Raw genomic sequence first — 19,055 nt, 5'->3', positions numbered from 1 at the left:
ATCAGATAACAAGGGCTAACTAAATGCTAATTATTATTATTTATGATAAGAGATAATTCAGACAATTTCCTACTAATAGACATGTAGATGGCTGTTAAGTTCTAGTGCAACATTTTGATGAATATTCTTGTATACTGATCATAGTGATTGGGTTGAAAGATCAACACACTCATGGTTATCCACACTCTGAGAGCACCAAGGCCAAGGCCAAGGCCAGCATTTTGTTCAGTTTCCATGACCCTTATTTCCCTCCAGTGCAAAACCCAGTGGTCTCTTTGCTTTGCTTTCCCTGTGCTCTGAACAGACATTTCTCAAAAGAAGTACCAATAGATACATGAAAAGATGCCCAACATCTTTAGCCACCAGGGAAATGCAAATCAAAACTACACTGAGATTCTCACCCCAGTGAGAATGGCAATCATAAAGAAATAAACAACCACAAGTGTTGGTGAGGACAGGTGATACATGGGAGAGGGAGCAGGAAGTACACTGCTGGTGTGAGTGTAAATTTGTCCAGCCCTATAGAAATCAGTATGAGGTTTCTTCAAGAAACTCAAAATAGAACTAACATAACTCTGCTGTACCATATCCTGCATATATCTGAAGGAACACAAGTCAGTATACAGTAGAGATAACTGCATAATAGTGTTTATTATGGCACTATTCATTATAGCCAAGTTGTAGAATCAATCTAGGTATCCATCAATAGATAAATGGATAAAGAAAACATGGTATATATACACAGTGGAGTACTAGTCATCTATAAAGAACACAATTATGTTATTTGCAGGAAAATAAATGAAACTAGAGTTCATCATATTAAGTGTAATCAGCCAAACACAGAAAGACAAATATCACACTTTCTCTTATACATGGAAACTGGAATTAAAAAAAGAAAGACAACCTGAAAATAATAAAGGGACGACTAGGAAGAGTAAGGGGACCAAGTGGAGGTGTAAGAGAGGGTACTTGAAATAGTAGATACAATCAACACATGATATATGGATATATGGAAATGTCACAGTGAAACCTATTAATATATACAATTAGTATGCATCAAATTTATATTTTTAAAAATTAAATAATTTGCCTATGGCCACTTAACTAAAACATGGTACACTCAGGATTTTCATATGTATAGTATGATTCCAGGATCTGTAGTTTTTACCTTTTCTGTTGGTTATCATTGCTGTGTAACAAATTATCCATAAATTGAGAGGCTTAGAACCATAAACATTTATTATCTCACAGTTTCTAAGGGTTAGCTGTCTACACATGGCTTAGTTTGATTTTCTCATTAATCTCACTAATCTCATTAAATTATCTAAAATCAGTGTATGGAGTCGGTTGTATACGATCAATGAAATTGCACTCAAGTGTTTTTTGAGACTGCAGTCTCTTTGGAAGGCTCAATGGGATGTAGTGCTGCCAGCCTTGATCCTTTGCCAATGTGCCTGTGCCTAAAAACTGACTTCCCCAGAATAAGTATCTAAATCCAGCCCACACTGAAGAGGAAGGGAACATACTATGACAGGACTTCCAGGATGCAAAGATTACTGGTAGTTATCTCAGCACTGTATTCCATACCACTCTGAAAAGTATCATAATAGGCTACAGAGAGAAAATGCCATGGAATTTTTAGAAAATTGAGGGGAAGCTTAACAGAGGTCTGAAAATGTGAGAGAAGATGTTTGATAACCTGTAGCAATTCAACTTAAATGAAAGCAAAACACTGTGGCCTTAAATTGCAACTTGAAGGATTTCAGAGAACCCCAAAGGGTAAAGTCTTAGTGGGAAATGCCGTAAAGAACAGAAGGTCACTGCAATCTGCACACATTCTCATCAGTCTGATGTGTGTGGGTGGCCCTTTTTGAGCACTAGGGGTTATACCAAATGTCAAAGTATCTTCTAGCTTAAAATGCTGAAAAAATTAAACTTGGACTTTACAAACATTTGGAAGAAGACAACCAAATCTTCCATATAAGGCCAATTTAGTCTCCTTGAAAGCTGGTTTCTGTCAGCTCAAGAACTCTGGGATGATTTATTGCCATTTGCAAGTAAGCCCATTTTTGTTTTCTTTCTTTTTCTCTTTGAGAATGAGAGATGATTTAAACTATTTTTCTATTATAGTGGAACCAGAGCAGTTGATCCCAGATATATCCAGATGGTTTGCATGGCTTAAGCTGATTTCTGTTAAACTGTTTAATGTTGTTAATAATCCTTTTAATATATTTAAATTTGTGTGGAGGGTGAAGGGGGACATATCTGGTACAGATTGGAAGTCACAGCTCCTGCCGGACTTCTGTTCATTTGTTAAATCCAACTGTGGTCTCTAGCACTTGTTCCAATTTTGCTAAGCTCATGGTGACCTCTTCTTTAAGCAATGAGACTCAATTGCAATGGTCCACTAAAAGGGACATTTAGGGAATGTAGACCTGACTCTTCTGGAAATGTGTACCTATAATATGATATATATACTTGAGAAAACTAAACTTAAATATATGCTATAATTCTGTAGGGGAAAAGCATAGTGTGAAGGAAAGAGTATCAACAATTCCATTATTTGTTGTTTTGATATTTTGTGGGGTATATTGCGGCATTTACAAAAGTTCTTACAAAGTATCAAATACATCATACTTGGATCCCCTTCTGCCCCCTTCTCTCCTTTTCTTTTCTTTTTTCTTTGTTTCAGAAAGGATCTTGTTATATTGCCCAGTCTGAGCTCCAACTCCTGGGCTTATGGGAGCCTCCTGCCTCAACCTCTGAGAAGCACATGCCACTGTACCCTGCTTTGATTTTCATTCTTAAATACCAAATTCAGTGCCCTTTGCCCATCTCCCAAGGTATAGCTGATCCTACAATAGTAATTAAGACATACTGATGGACTACTATTTGGTTAGGCATAGTGTTAAATGCTTTTCGTGATCTCATTTAGCCTTCATAATGGCAGGAAAAGGTAAGCTCTCTTATTATCTCCATCTTCTAAATGAGCAAACTAAGGCTCAGAGTTTTTAAGGAATTTGCCCAAATTGTAAGCCAAATCTATCCTTTCATTTGCTATGATTCATATATGGTTTAGTGTGTGCCTCAAAGGTTCATGAGTTGCAAACCTGGTTCCCAATATGGCAGTGTTGAGGTGGTGGAAATGTTAAGAGGTGGGGCCTAGTACAAGGTAATTAGGTCTTTGGGGACTTCACCCTCAGAAGAGATTAATGTGGTTTTCTTGTGACACCACTTAAGTCTCCATAAGAGTGAGTTGTAAAAAGAGTGATTCCCTCTGGCTCCCTGTCTTGCCATGTGATCACTTCTGTATCAGCTCCTACCACTGTGATAATATCCACTGTGAGGCTCCCAACAGAGTCAGATCAGATGGAGCTGCCTGATCTAGGGCTTTCAGCTTTTAAAGCTGTAAACGCAACAAAAAAACTTCTTGTCTCTGGAAAACACCCTGCCTCAGATAGTCTGTTATAGCAGCAGGAAATGGATGAACACACTGTTCAGTTAGAATGTGAAAATAAACTATGTGACTAGGTTCTTGGAACAAAGTACAGATTTCCTAGCAAGGCATTTAAATAGTAATGACCACAGTCAAATATTGAGCATTTTCTGTGTCTCTAGAGTTTTACCAACAGAGATGTAATGCATACCACATCTCTACAAGATGCATGTGCTTTTCATCATAATAGACAAGAAATGAGATCTCAGAGGGAATTTCCAAGGTCACAAAGCTATTATTGAATGGGAAAAATAGGATTCAAACCAACTGGACCCCAATTCTATATTTTCCTCTATGTCACTCTGCCTTTCTTCAGCATATCATTTAAGATTCATATTAGATATACCTCTCCCCTTGTAAACTTCTAGTTCATCCTCTCTTTGCTCCCTCCTTGCTAGTAAATGACAAATACTGTGCCTTCATTGATAATTTGTAAATAGTTGTGAGAAGGCATCCTTTATCACCAATGTTTATTTATATAGCCAGTTAGGAATCATATCTTGATTCATTTTGTTCATTCAATTATTCTTTAATGCCTACTGATGCTTCTTTATTTATCTCTGTTTCCCCAGCTCTTAGCACAGGGCTTGACACCTAAATGCTCAGAAAATGACTAAATAAATGGAGGTTTCATTCAGGAGCATGGATGGGTTGAATCAAAGCAGTCATTTCTGAATTAGACCATAAAACTGCTGAAGTATATTCTGCCATGATTCATTCTCTCTCTATTTGTGGTGGGGGCCTCCTTAATCTAAGCACATTTTAAAAAATGCATTAAATAGTCAATTAACCCTTCTAACTCCTGAAAGTTGCAAATACAAAGTAAATGTCTGTTAGTTCATTCCAACAAAATGACCCTTTAAATCCTAGCTTTTCTCATGCAAACTATAGTCAGCAGTTCTTGTCTAAAAGACAGGATGGGGAAAGGGGCAGAGCTGTCTCTTCTCTTCACCCTTTCTCTAAGCACCAAGGATTTCATTTCTGTCTCTCTAGTCTGGCAATGACACACATCTCTCTTATCCTCTGCCACCAAATTCACTCTGCTCCCTCCACAGGATTAGAAATACAAATGCCACCTGGGAAGTTTTAGGATCTGTTCTGGCCAGGAAGGAAAATAGCTGCTGGGTCTGGTCCTCCTTGCAGCTCCTCAGATTACACACTTTGCCTATGCCTGAGATCAGCTGGTGTGGGGGTGCACATGTGTGCACATGTGTGTTGGGGGTGATCCAAGGCAGTATATGAGATCAGACCTCTTTATTTGTAATTTGAGTAGTCCAGCCAATAAGAATTTGCTTTCTCTCTCTCCCTCTCTTTCTTTCTCTCTCCCTCTCTTCCCTACTGCATCTGGATGAATTTTAAGAATTTTAATATCACTAGCTATTATTTATAGAACCCATTTATGTCAGACACTGTACTAAGTGCTTTGAATGGATTACCTAATTTAATTTTTACAGCCACCCTCTGAAGCAGATTTTATCATCCTCTTTTACACACAGAGAGAGAGAGAGAGAGAGAGAGAGTAGACTGAGTAGAAGTAAGAAACTCACTGACTGTCTCTCATGATATAACAGGGAGGCTGCAGTTTGAATTAGGCCTCTACAGTAAGTGAGTGAGTCCCTGGGGTTTGGTTTCTGGGCCTGTTGGTTTAACTGATACTGGAGCCACACCACAGATTGTTATTCTATTAAACCAATGCTCTTCATGAAGACTGCCCACTGATAAATACAAAGACTTAGGGTAAACTTAGGCTGGGACCATGGAGACCTGCAGTAGGACAGGTTGTGAGTAAAGCCTAATTCCTTATGAGAGAGGAACCTTTGCTTTACCTATTAATTCTTGTCTGTCCTCAGTGCACCAAAGCATAAGAAACATTGAGACAGGCTATAGAGTGAAAATACTGACAGAACAATTGGCATAATTAGTTTGTCCAAAGGAACCTAAGCCAACTGTAATTTGGTTTGGTTACACAGGGAATTAAAATTTGTCTCTGCTAGTCACATTAGCATCATCATCATAAAAAAAAATCTCAGACCATGGCTGGCCAGTAAATAGGACCCTGGCAACTTAACAATTATTTTCTATGTGTCATATATGAAAATGCTGCTACTCTGTGACTGTCAGTAAGATACACATAAATACTTACTCACTTGGCAACATTCATTGAGAGCTAACCATTATGGGAATGGGGCCTGCCCCATTTTGATAAGTGTTTTTCAAGAAATGGGGAGGCAAAAAGAGATGATTAAATGCTGGAGATTAAGGCTATATGAAAATAGCCCTCTGTCACTTTGCAGGTTAGAAGTCATGATCTTAAGAGGTGTTCCAAAGGCTTCAAAGAGGAAGAGGCATTATACATGTAACAGAAAGGTAGGATTTCAAAAGGCAGAACTGCTAGAGGCATTCTAAGAAAAGAGAATGCCGATGTCTGACATGCTATAGAAACTGGGCCAGGTAAACTGAGTTTAGGCAAATTATTTTAATTTAGCCAAACCACTTCACATTTTGAGCAACCTTTATAATTTTTAATACAAACTCTTGATAAAAAAAGTTCATAACTGCCCAATTAGCTCTCACTAACACAGAAAGGTCACACTTTCAGTAGTTGAAATTTATATTCTTCACACACACACACACACACACACACACATACACACACACACACTTTCTTTCCTTTTTGCAGTATTATGGACCAAACTCAAGGCCTTGGGCATACTAAACAAGCACTCTACACTTGAGTCATGCCCCCAGTCCTTTTTTGCTTTAGTTATTTTTCAGGTAGGGTGTCTTGGTTTTTGCCAGGACAGCTAGGAACCTTGATTCTTCTAATATCCACCTCCCTACTGAGTAGCTGGGATTATAGGCTGGGGCCATTGCCCTACCCTTGGTTTTTTGAGACAGGGTCTCACTATGTAACCCAGTTTGACCTTGAATTTACAATCCTCCTGCCACAGCCTCCTCCAGAGTTCTGGGATTAGAGTATACTTGGCAAACTTACTTTTATTTAACACATATAAAACATATAAAAATTATACAGTTAATTTGATACCATCTGATGTTTGCATACATGTATATATGTGTAATGTTTTTTTCAGGTGAAACATGCCTGCCATCTCAAACATTTATCATTTCTTTATGGTGAAAACATTCAGAATCTTTTCTTTAGGCTAAATAATTTTTCTGCAAATAAATTTTAATGCTCTATTTTAAATGATTTACATTATTACTATTATTAAAATTGTTTCTGTTTTTAGTGCGGGAGATCAAATCCAGGGCCTTGTGAATCCTAAGCTTTACAACTGAACTACATCCCAGTTGTAAAATGACTTACTTCACACACGAATACAATGTCGAAGAAAGACTTGAAGGATATACACTACAGTGCTACACTAATTACAATTCTTTTTAAGTGTATTGGAACTATGGTCAATTTTCACTTCTTGTGTTTTTCTGAGTTTTTCAAATTTCCAATAATAAAGACACATTTCTTCTATAACTGGTCAAAAACACAAAATAGCTATAAATGACCTTTTACATTTATGTTAGAGAGTAACTCAGTTAATGCATTTAACAAATATTTGAGTCCCACTTACTGTCCTTCTCATCGTATATGGAGATAAATCAAAGTCCTCTTACAGAATTTGCAATCTAATGAGGGAAAAAAATTAAATGATTTAGATAAATTAAAAAATGTAGTTACATATGGGGAGAAAGAAATGAACAGAGTTCCATAAGAGAGGGCATTTGGAACATAAAAAACATAAAATTCAACTGACAGGAAGGGTCAAACTGACAGGTGGCATTGGAGACAGATCATAAGGGTAAGTCCAAAGGGTCAGGATGGGAAGTGTGTGCTTGTGTGGGGGGATTGTGAACAAGTGGGACCCCTCAGGAAGAAAACAGTTCCACACAGGAGCAGAATAATATACTGTGGCTGGAGAAGGCTGAATTTTATGACTGCAATTTGGAAGGATAGCATGGAGATGAGGAGCTCAGATCTCACTGGAACTTGTACAGTCTGTTCTGCTGCTAACTTTAAATATGTTTTCAAGATAAATTTTGCAGGAAGTGGGACTGAGAGAACTATAGGGAAATAGAGAAAGAGATTAAAAAAAAAACCCTCCAATACCCAAGTCACCTGGACCTGGTATAAATCTAAGGTTCACCTTTTGTGAAAAACCTGGCACCTTAGAGAAGTTCCTGAATAACCCCCTTAAGGCCCCTTCCACTCATCTGTAAGGTGCAGCTAACCCCAACCTATGAAGGTGGCTCTTAGGGTCAAATGAGATCATGCATCTGAAAAACAGGGTTTAGACCACAGTAATCAATCAAAAAACTAGTTATGATTTTTATTAATTTGGATAGCGAAAATTCTTTCTACATTCTTGAAAAGCAGTAAAAGTGGATATAAAGTTCTCACCACAAAATGCTAATTATGTGAAGCAATGTACATGTTATTAACTACATTTATTTCTCAAGCAATGTGTGTATATGTGTAAATCTATATCTATCTCTGTATCTATATCTATCTAAACTTTAAGACACCATGTTATAATGATAAATACATACAATTCTATCTGCCAATTTAAAATAAATATAAAAAATTTTATAAAATATAAGGATAAATATAAAAATCCTTCCCATTACTTCTCTTCTAAAGGTGAAAGCAAAAGTAACATATATTACATTTTATAAACTAACTGAGCTATATAATAAAGATCTTGTTTTCAGGGTATCAGTTTTTGAAGAAAAAGAAAACAACTTATAGAACTATAACCATACATAAAACCAAGTACAATGCACATATGTACACCAGTTTTTACATTTAAAACATTGTTTTATATTTGCATCACTAAATTTTACTGGGTTCAAGCTAAACAAATAGATTTGACACCACCAGTTGAACCTGCTTTTTCTTGTAATCACAAATATATTATTGAAAGGATAAGGCCCAAAAAGTCTGTCTTCCCAGAGGAAAGCAAACAGCAGAAGAATCTGACACTAACCCACAGGAGAAATGCTCAAGTTCTGCAAAATGATGAATAATTGATTTAACGAAGGAGAATGAATAGCCTACCATAGTAGTAAACTGATGAGAACAATAGTCTTGCTTAAATTGCTTGTTTGGATTTTCCTCTTCAATAGTGTTGGGCATCACTATATTTAATGTTGTGATTAGTTGGTTTGTTATGGTCATGATCAGCCTTAAAAAATTATACATAGCACCAAATAAGAAAGGCAATTAGCTTTTAAAAGTTGTTGTGTAGCACTAATTTTAAATCTGGAAAATATAAGTGAAAACGTACCCACCGTAGTGTGTAACTTGTTCTATTTTTAATATCTTTACAGCTCTACAATGGAGTGTGTTCACTCTAATTCCCTATTGCCACCAGCTTCTCCCTCAACTTCAAGATTACCAGAATACTGTAGAAAGAATCGAGGTATGCAATTGACCAGATTGAAGTGAAGTTCCTGGTTGATTTGGACAATATTCCCCCTGGTCAAATGGGGTAAATAGAGGAAAAAATAAAAGAGTTAGACCTTTTCACTATGTATCAAATTGTGTTCATAAAATTAAATAAACCAACAAAACAGTATTCAAGTAAGATTCCCCTATTAATCTAGTAATTTGCAATTGGGCAGAATTACACATTCCCTCATGTCTACCATGTTAACACCTTTACAACAGAAAAATGTGCTATTACTTGGAACATGTTGGTACAGTGAACACAAAGAAACCTAAAAAGCCACCACTGTCCTAAGGGTCCCAGGAAACAACTTAATGTTCAGGACGTGGTGATAGTAGTTTCTCTTAAAATTTTTGAGCCCTGGAAGTAGAGAAGGAAGATCATTATTACTTGATCCTTTTATAAATTGCAATAATTTATTAGTCTACTCATCAAGTGACAAGGCACAGTCTTCCCTTTAATTATATATCAAGTGGATACCTTGCCATTAGAGAATGAAATTAGGAAATTATGTTTCTTATCTATATTGCAAAATACCTCTGATGGAAGGAATCACTATCTTTTGGTTGCTTGGGGGAAAGGATGGAGAAAATGCATAAATAATCCTTTTCTTATATTCTGATGAAGTATTTTTTTGGGAGGGGAATTTCATTAATAGCTATAAACACTAGCTATAGCGTAGCAGACCTCACTTTGTTAAACAAGAATTTCTCTTGCAATGGTCATAATCAAACTCTCTGTACATCTCTGAACCCAAAGGCTATAGACAATTGCTTAATCTTCCATCTCATAGTATAAGATTATTTTCAGGAGGCAATTTTTTCTTTTCTTTTTTTTTTCCCCAAGCAGGACCAGCTTTCTTGTCAACAGCAGTGTTTGAGATGTTTGGAGCTTAACTTTGATGAATACATGCTATGCTACATTCTATGGATCTACAGATTCATCACTCTCCAAATTTATAGGGATGTATGCAGTGTGATTTGATAAATTGTTTTGTTTTGCCTTTCATCACTCACACGATATTGGAAGGACGCTCCCTGTATATCTTAGGCATCATCTATCAAAAAGAAGGCTTTGGGGAGAACAAATAAAATGCAGTAAAAACTTGTTGAACTGATAACTATATAATATGAATGTGTCATCTCTGAATATGAAGGGCCACTATATGAGGCTCATATTTTATTTTTTAGCAAGTTTACATAGCTTTAAACCCAGTGGTTTAAACTGCATTTTGGTTCAAATGTTTGTAAACCTTCCCAAGTGTCTTTGGGAAAGGAAGTACTATAAATTAAAATGATTATTAATCGTACTAAGTCTGTCCCTTTTTTTACTGGCATTTACTTAAGAGTTCCATGCCTCCTTATGATGGATTGGTTTGGCAACTTACTCGACACATCAGTACATGAAATAAGAAACTAGAGGAGTCTGACGCTCAGTTTTGTTTTTATTTTGGTTTTTAAAGGGAAAAAAATCTATTAAACTGACAAGTAAATTGAAATAAAAGAGAAGTTAAAAAGAGAGTCCTAGGACTTTACAATTTCTGGACCTGGCAATTTAAATCCAGGTGGGAATGATAATTATTGCATTTATGAATTAAAATTTTATTTATACTTCATCATAAGTATGTTTCCTCCAATTAATAAAATGTTCTCTACCCAAGGTCACTAATGAATACGGGCCCATGACAAATGTTTGAATCTCAGAAGAATGACAATCAGAGAAAATAAATTGAAATGACATAAAAATATCAAATATGCCTTTCTGATAGGAGACATGTCAAAGATTAATAATTTCTAGGACAGATTATAGCATGGGGCAAGTGGGAATTTTCATACGCTACAAAAGATTAGGTATTTCATACTGATACGGAAAGATATTTAAGTCATACTACCAAATGAACTAATAAGTTATGGAGTAATAACTACAATGAGATCCACTTCATGTAAATGCTTCTCCCCTTCACACACACACACACTTTTAAGTGTAAAAGTGAAGATTTGTGGTTTCATACCAATCTCTCAGTAGAGCTTGTGAAGAATGAGGGTCAGTGGCAGGAGAGGCATTCCCCTGTTTAGTCTTGATACTCCTGGATTGACTTAACTATAGCAAGATTTATCCCATAGTTCTTAGTAATTCTTATTTGAAAGAAAGCATAGGTTAATAACAATCTGTGGATGAATTACCTCACTCTAAGTTTGCATAGCATTTTAAGGCAGGCAGAGACGTCATTCCATTCCATTCCTTTGAATTTATGGTTTGCACACTAATCTGAGGCCTTAGGGATTTGTAGTTTCTTCAGGGGCAGGTAATGGCTGCAGCTGTTGGGCTTCAGGCATTTGTGAGTGCATGCATGCATGCTTGTGCGCGCACACACACGTACACATACTCATCTCTCTACCTACCTTTGCCTCCAGCTTTGCCTTTCGTTTTTGCACAGCTAGAATTAAATATAAGATTTTTGCAAGTAGTGTTTCAAGACCTTAAAATGCTTTGAATTTGTCTCCACAATGACAATGTGATTGGCCCAAAGCCACACCATGATAGAGTCCAGGGAACATTAGATCTCTTGCTTGCCCAGTGGCCTGAGGTACCTGGTCTCACCCATAATATCAGGGTCCTTTCATCTCAATTGCACATCCCTTACCTGAAAGTCAGATGTGGCCAACAGTGGAGCCAAAGCCATGAGCATACCTCTCCTAGTCATTTCCTCTTGCATGTTTATATTTATTTTACTTATTTTTTGGCAGTAGTGCACATTAAACTCAGGGCCTCCTGCTTACTAAGCAAGTGCCATACCTCAGGCCCTAAGATATATATATATACATATATATATATGTATATATATGTATATATAATATTATATCTGTGCAATCACTTAAAGTCTAAGTTCCTTAAGAAGTATAACTTTTGCAGGTGATTGTCTGAATAAATACACAAAATAAGTAAAAAGTAGGTTTTCTCTGTTTTCCTCAAGATATATTTGATTTATTGTAAAAATATTTGCAAAAGCCACAACGTACCCCATCCAGCACAACAATAAAAAGAAAAATAAAGAAATGAAGAAACTAATGCAATAAAGCATAAAAAGACTGCCAAAGTAATTAATAAAATGACACTTGTCACCATCAGTAAACTATAACCCTAAAGATACTGAGAGCAAAATAGCTTAAATAAATCACTCCCCTGCCCAATTAAGAGTTAACCCATAGGATCCAAAAGGATAGGAACTCAAAGGAGGGCAGACCTGCCACTCATTCTGCAGGAACCAAAGTGCATCAGCTCTCTTGCCTGAGAGATTCCAGCCTACTGGCTTATTGAGTTTGGGCATGACAGTTCCTGCAATTCTGTGAACCAACTTCTTATAATAAATTATCAAATTATAATGTACAACACACACACACACACACACACACACACACACTATCTCCTACTGGCTTTATTGTCTGGGAAACCCAGACTGATACACGAGAAGGGTAAGTTGTAAGGCTTTCTGTTATCATGGCACTGACCTTCTTCCAAGGGAAAACAAAAAATTTCTTAAACACATCACTAACCTACAGAAATATAAAGAGCAATAGGTTGTGTAGAAAATAAAGCAAGACAAATATGACTGCACAAGGCTGGTGAGCTACATTTAGACTAGGTAGTCAGGGAAGGCATCTTTGAAGCAGTGACATTCAAGCAGAAATAGGAGTTGACATTCTCATTACTGTTTTTGTTCCTCCCATAGATCTTGTATAAAGAAATTTACATAGTATGAGTATAATAAATTATTTGGGATAAATAATGAATAAATTAATAATATGATCTTAAGGAAGACCAGCCATTTTAATTTTATGTAACTAAAAAACAAGCCAAGTTTAAGACCTTAATGAGAAGAATGTTTCCTTCAAGCTGAAATTACACCGACCTGGAGCTGGAGGATCTTGTTTCTAGCTTGATTAATGAATGTAGGATACTGATTAAGTCATTTTAAGTATGCAATTTCTCTAACCTGCACTAATTTGAAAACAGGCTAGACATGACACAGTTGGTGGACAAGTTACAAAGCAGAAAAAAATATCCCTTTCTGTTCCAGTTCTGCCCCCTTCTTATCTGCTTTTCTTCATTTCTTTCAAAGCACAAACACACCTTTCACCCTAAACCCACCAGATTTGATGGGTTATTTTCTTAGGGAGAAAAGATTCTGTATTTTGTCTTTTTTACCTATGGTTTCTACCATATGGCCAATCATGCTTACTCACTATATTATTGAATGATTAATGTGCATGCTGCATGCGCACGTGTGTGTGTGTGTGTGTGTGTGTGTGTGTGTGTGTGTGTTAGTAAGGGAGGAGATGTCAAACAAAAGTTGAGATTCCCCAAAACTTGAATCCAAGAAATATCCAAGAGCTGTGATCCTCATCACTGAGGGGCAATCTGGACTAAACAACCATTTCAGTTGGAAAGAAAATAAAGATGTACCTCTCGAGGAATTCAGAATTGTAGCTTATGCTTTTAGCACATATAAGCTGACTTGTGAGTGTTGTGGCAAAAGACCAAGATGGATGGCAGTCATCAACTAGCGAGTCTCTTTCAGTTTGTTTCTTGGACTGCAGGTTTTCAAGTAATTAATAAGAACTGTTGTTTAACTTTGATTTAAAAAAAAAATCACTCCTTTGAGTTGGGTTTTTGGGTGAAGTATGAATATCGTGGTCATGTTCATGGCTAAGAAAATGAGTAAGCAGAGAATGTGGCACAATAGCAGAATTATACTCCAGAAGCTCTACATAGGAAAGCCAGACTCAGAGCTGACTTTAGCTACACAGTTCAAGAGGAGTCATTTCCACTTTCCACCAGCTCAAAATCTCAGTGCACAGACAAAAAAAACCCCATGAGAACAGGGAGCTGGGAATGATAATGGGCTATGGTGAGCTGCTAGACTCTTTCAAAAAGTGTTTCTGATCAAGAGAATCATGTCTTAAAACAATGATTGCACTGTTGAGTGAGTTACACAGACAGGCCTCTCCTTGAACAGCCTTAACTGGGATGCAGAAAACATGAGAGAAAGCTTGTGCTCTGAACAGAGAGGTAGTTTTCAGAATTACCTGGCAGACTCTTGTAAGCAGTAGAGGTTGACCAAAATAGGGACTGTGCAGAGAGATAAGAGGTGGTGCTAAAAACTTATTAACACCTTTGCTTTAAGAAACAGAATACTTTGCCCAACAGGCTTGAACGGGACTTAGGAAATAGACTTGATCTTTTTTTTTAAGCAAGAAAGGGTAGAGGAAGTGCCATGTTAAGTAAAGCACAGCAAACATAATTAGGATCCAGAATCATAAATGGTTTTTGTTTGTTTGTTTGTTTAGATAAAGTAGATCACCATGATAACTTAGTTCTTTACCCTAATTATTTCAATGCTGATCTTGAGGTTCAAAGAGAAACAGATTTCATCTGAAAAAGACCCACCTTTTCTGCCGTGAACATGTGCAGGTGGAGGTGGAGGCCACCCATGCTGGTAAATAAGTTCTTGAGAGAAAACTATTTCTGCAGAACTTGCCCTATACAATGATATCACAGCAAGAAACCATTTATAAATAAATAAAATTTTCACATTTCATGTGTCAGCCTGCTGTGATTCCAGCTATGTACATAATTAACAATGATGCCAATAGTGGCCACCATATTTGTTGTAGGCTGGCAACACGCTAAGCGCCTGGTAGGGATTAATAGGCAGTAGTTGAGGGAAGGGTACATTAGTCAATGTATCTGTGAACCCAATGCTCTGATGATCCACTATGTACAAAACATTCTATGTAGTACCCACACCTCTTTTCTGCCCCAAACATCTCGAAGGCTCAAGTTCCCCATCTCTCCTCTCCATATGCTGTAGTCTCTTGAGGTTTCTCCATCTCTTATGGACAGTTGTATCACAGACAAGTTTAATGAGGATGTGCCCAGATCTGATTTTCTCTCACTTTGCTTTGATATGAATTTACTTGGATAACCCTGCTCTGTACTTTGTTTCTCTAATCTTAAACCCTGATCAAATTTCCCCTGGCTTCCAACTGTCCCTGTTTGAACTTCATTTCAGATGGTTTCTGGTCACCTCCACCTGCTTTTGTTTCTTTTCTCATTAGTGATATTCTATTGTGAATGAAGTGATATGTATGGTCCAGCAACCTGTACTCCCTGGCTGTGGTCTTGGTTCCCCTTCTCTGTGTATGACTGACACATGAGCACCATGGTCACTTCCCGGGAACGTGTCTTAACAACAGTTGTTTGAATTTCTGTAGTTCTTCTCATTGTAAGCCAGGTGTGGGCATCAAGGCAGAAAGCATAACTCAAACAACCCAGCATTTTGAACAGAAATATAACCTGCAGGTAATTCATGATTCTATTAATTGTTTACACTTTCCTGCTCTGAGTGAGATATTAGACTCTGTTGAGTCTTTAGCCATAATAAACAGGCAGACAAGGTGACAGTGGAAATGGGTTCTTGATTAAAAATCTATGCTCTGCAAACCTGCAAATTAGATAATCAGAGTAGATGGAACAGAGTCTCTCAGTGAGTGTAGCTACTGCCACACACCTACCAGAAAATAAATAGCTACTAGTCTAAAGGGTGTGAAAGAAGTGATGCCTGGAAAAGTACAAAATATGCTTTCAAGTGATGATGATAGCCCATACCCACCTAAAGCCTTAAAAACAGCATGCAATGTCTGGACCCTAAGAAATGCCAAACAGCTAGTCTCACTACTCTTTTCTACTGCTTCACTCAGCTTGCCCCTCTGGAACCAAGCAAGGTTTTAGTACCTTGTTGACAGAGCCAAGAAGTGAATGATCGACACTAATGGGATTTTTAATCTTCAACCTAATTAACTTTGTTAAAATTAAAGCTTACCAGGAAGAATCAGCACAAAGAAATTAATTAAAGCAATGGAATTTTTGCTGGATTTAACAGCTGAGTACTGACTATATCTGTAATGCACACGGAGACAGATATTTTAAATTCATTTCCAATTTTCTTTTGTTGCTTTAGTGTTTCTATTTTCAAGACAGCCTGTGCTCCCTATGCTGAGAATGCACAGCTTTGTCATTGGCATGGGCCACATTGTACTGTAAAGGGGGGATTTCCTGTCGTCAAGGCCATCAGACGCTTGACATTATTGGACTTGGATTGTCTGGTGCCTAACAAAGTGTCTGCCATAAAGCAAAGATTTTGATATGTGTTTGTTGAAAGAATGAATGCATGAATGAGCAAATAGTGATAACTTTCAATGATTGTTGTAACAAGTGGTGGCATTTATGCTCCAGCTTGTTTTCCTCACCTTGTAGTTATTATGTGAAGTAAAGCACAAAGGGAATGAGGGCATTTTCTTCCTTACAGAAACTAACAAGCTGATGTTTACAACATTGTATAGTGCACAGAAGAATCTTTCAGAGGGATCCGGCTTTGAGTACTCCTACTTCCAATTAAAATTCATGTCCATCCAAAACCTGAAGTACTATTATTGAAAAATGAAGTCATACCTTTGTTTTGATGGTAGACAAATGGCGTATTTTGGATGAGTCAGCTTTATATGGCTGTAACTCTTAGGAGATGTTCTGTAAGGTTTATCACAAAATTTCCTGATTCAGTATCATGATCAAAATTTATTTATTTTTATTTATTTATTTTGCAATATTGAGGTTTGAACTCAGGGCCTTGTGCTCTCTAGGTAGATACTCTACTACTTGAGCCACACCCCCAGTCCTAAATGTTTTCAGGTAGGTACTCACATCTTTGCCCTGACTGGCTTGGACTGCTATGCTCCTACTAATGCATCCCATGTCACTGGATTACAGGCCTCTATCATCACATCTGGCTTATTTGTTAAAATGAGGTCTCACTAACTTTTTGCCCAGGCTGGCCTGAAACCACAATCCTCCTAATCTTCACCTTCTGAGTAGCTGGAATTATAGACATGTACAACCACTCCCTTCCTAAAGATATTTTTGGTATGACTGGCAGTCATCATCATGACTAGCAATTATTAAATGACGTGCTGTAAAACAATGATAGTTTCATTCCAATGAGTTTCATTGGGTATGCTTGTCTATAATCTTTTTTATTCCTTTAAACTTGGCATTTGAGGCCACTTTAGATCTACCTTCATCCCCAAGTCTGGGACAAAACATATCTCTGAGTAAATAAGAGCAATAATTCACAAAGTTCGTAGTACCATGGGGACAGGGAAGGGAACAGGAATCTGGTAGGGATGCAGAGTAGGGTGAAGGTGGCCTCCCAGGGCAGCAGTATCTTGGAGAGGAAGCAGGATTTTAGCAAATGGACTAGAGGGATGGGATAAACAGCATTCCACAGGAGGCAGCATGAAGCACAGGAGCTGATAGGGTAGGTGAAAAATACAGGAGCTATAGAGAGGACATTATGGTACCTGAAAACAGGCTAGAGAGATCTGAACCCGAATGGAAGGGAAAGTCATGAAAGATTAATTATTAAGGGTAGGACAGTGTTGAAAATCATTCTGTCACCAATATGAAGAATAAGCAAAAGTGAGGAAAGACTTGAGAAGTTGGAGAAAAGCCTATTTGAAGTCACTGGAGGGAGACTGTGAGAGAGAGAAGGGGTTGGGGAGACATACACAGCAACATCCAAACAGCAACCTTAGTGACCTGCTGCCCTCCCATCAAGTCCACTCACACTGTGGTTCCAGTCCCTAGATCCCTGCTTTGGTCCTTCCTATGGATCTGGGCTCTTCCAGAACTTCAGCTGAGCCCTTAAGCCCTGTGTCCCCACAGATGGGGACACCAGGCTGTTATGAGAGCTAATTTCCACAGAGCTGTTTGAGACTGGTATGCAACCCATTCCTGTCTTTGCATTGCATATCTCTGCTTGCTGCCTGCTACTCAATCTTCCTAGTTCCTTCCTCCCTAATCAATGGTTTTGAGCTTGTGAATCCAGCTGATTCCTGGATTACAGCTGTTTCTAGTTGGGTCAGTTTTACTTCAGACTGAACTTTGGGTTATAAAAGTCAACATCAGTGATTCATGACTGTGGCTCAACATGAGAATCACTTGCAGAATTGAAATAAATGATGCCTGGGTCCCATGCTGATAGATTCTAATCCAATTGCTTTAGCACAAGACAAGCAAGGCTGGTTTATACAGTTATCCAGGTGACCCTAATACATGGGTTGAAAACCACTATTTGACACCTTGCCCCATCTCTGGACAGGGTGCCAACGGCAGAGTTTTCATTGCTCTTGGCTTTTGTTAGGTGGGATTCCCCACTGCTGTTGGCAGTTTACTTCAGTGTTGAATCCTACCCTCACCTGTGGACCCACTGGAAGAAACCCACAAAAACATGCCTTCACTCATCACTTGGTGTTACTTGATGACTGCCAAATCCAAGCAAATAGACTGTGTGATGATGAAGCTGGGCCAGCAAACATGCTAGGGAGGCATGCGAACCAGGGCCGGAATTTGGACAAGGCAAACAGTAGGATGAGCTGCTAAGAATATGAGCTCAGAAGATTGATGTTAATAAAGGAAAAGAGAGTAGGGTGGAAGTAGATACCGTAGCACCAGACAGATGAGTTATAAAGTGGAATGCCAATAAGTCAAGGAGTTATGCCCATACAGCAATAACAGAGATACTCTGGAAGCAGACAGGTCGGGCCAGACAAACAGTTCCATGAACACAGGTCAGAACCTAAATAGGGTCTGAGTAAGTCCACAAATCATTCTTAAGGTTTGTCAGAGGGCTGCAGACCCAGGCAAAAACAGTTGACTGGCTCACCCTGGGTGTGGACAATAAAGTGAGCAATGTCTGCAAAGAATTCAGAAAACAAGGATGAAACTGATAAAAGCTTGCTTTTTATTGCTACAATGCACCAATAATTCCAACCAATGTTAATGATGAAACAGTATCCTAAAAATCTGTTGTGGACCTAAGATCTAAATAATTGTTGAGATTATGTAAATTAGAAAATTTTTCTTACATTTCCTTTCATGGACTTAGTATTCTGCATGGAAGTTAAATTGAGGAAGTACCAGTTATACAGTCACCATCCTGACATAGCCAGGCTCAGCTACAGAGATTCATTTACTGT

General features: G+C 37.8%; 1 protein-coding gene and 1 long non-coding RNA gene across 3 annotated transcripts in view; one reads left to right on the top strand and one right to left on the bottom strand.

Annotated features, from left to right (window-relative positions):
* Nucleotides 1-8,998, top strand: part of LOC141421663 (uncharacterized) — a 71,833-nt gene extending 62,835 nt beyond the window's left edge. Inside the window, exon 4 of the long non-coding RNA XR_012446329.1 lies at nucleotides 8,843-8,998. This is a non-coding gene — a long non-coding RNA (uncharacterized lncRNA). The remainder of the gene's footprint in view (nucleotides 1-8,842) is intronic.
* Nucleotides 1-19,055, bottom strand: part of Cyp7b1 (cytochrome P450 family 7 subfamily B member 1) — a 172,938-nt gene that overhangs the window by 58,422 nt on the left and 95,461 nt on the right. The window lies entirely within an intron of this gene.

This window comes from Castor canadensis, chromosome 3, assembly GCF_047511655.1.
Source record: "Castor canadensis chromosome 3, mCasCan1.hap1v2, whole genome shotgun sequence".
NCBI lineage: Eukaryota > Metazoa > Chordata > Mammalia > Rodentia > Castoridae > Castor > Castor canadensis.
This window is presented reverse-complemented; position numbering and strand designations above follow the sequence as displayed.